Genomic DNA, 1043 nt, shown 5'->3' with positions numbered 1-1043 from the left:
CCTCGGCCTCCCAAAGTGCTGGGTTTACAGGCTTGGGCCCCCGCGCCCGGCCTTTTTTTTTTTTTTTTGAGATGAACTTTCACTCTTGTTGCCCAGGCTGGAGTACAATGGCGTGATCTCGGCTCACTGCAACCTCCACCTCCCAGGTTCAAGCAATTCTCCTGCTTCAGCCTCCCAAGTAGCTGGGACTACAGGCGCATGCCACCATACCCAGCTAATTTTTGTATTTTTAGTAGAGACAGGGTTTCACCATGTTGACCAGGATGGTCTCAATCTCTTGACCTCATAATCTCCCCACCTTTGCCTCCCAAAGTGCTGGGATTAAAAGTGTGGGTTGTTTGCATCTGGCCAGTAGGCAGAATTTAAAGGTAGCCACGAAAATTTCTATCCCAGACACGAATCTAGGCAATGCTATGAAGCAATTTTGCAGGTATAATTACAGTCCCAAGTTAGTTGACCGTAAGATATGGAGAGTCCTTTAAAGGCAGGGAGTTATCTCTGGCTGAGAGCAAAAGATGATGTCAGAGACATTCGATGAAGCATGAGAAGAACTTGTTGGACTATTCCTGACTTTGAAGATAGAGCAGACCACATGAAAAAGAATGTGGATGGCCTTTAGAAGCAGCAAGTGGCCTCTGAGTGACAGCCAAGTAGGAAACAAGACCTCAGTTGCAAGGAACTAGATGCTACCAACAACCTGAATGGAGCTGGAAGATTCTTCCTGAAAGCTTCCACCTAAGAGCCCAGTTTGGGCTGGGCACGGTGGCTCACGCCGGTAATCCCAGCACTTTGGGAGACCAAGGCAGGCAGATCACAAGGTCAGGAGTTGGAGACCAGCCTGACCAACATGGTGAAACCCCGTCTCTATTAAAAATTCAAAAATTAGCCAGGTGTGGTGGTGCATGACTATAATCCCAGCTACTCAGGAGACTGAGGCAGGAGACTCATGGCTTGAACCAGGGAGGCAGAGGTTGCAATGTGCCAAGATCGCACCACTGCACTCTAGCCTGGGTGATAGGGTGAGACTTCATCTCAAAAAAAAA

The sequence above is a fragment of the Cebus imitator genome, unplaced genomic scaffold (genome assembly GCF_001604975.1).
Source record: "Cebus imitator isolate Cc_AM_T3 unplaced genomic scaffold, Cebus_imitator-1.0 Scaffold172, whole genome shotgun sequence".
Lineage (NCBI taxonomy): Eukaryota > Metazoa > Chordata > Mammalia > Primates > Cebidae > Cebus > Cebus imitator.
This window is presented reverse-complemented; position numbering follows the sequence as displayed.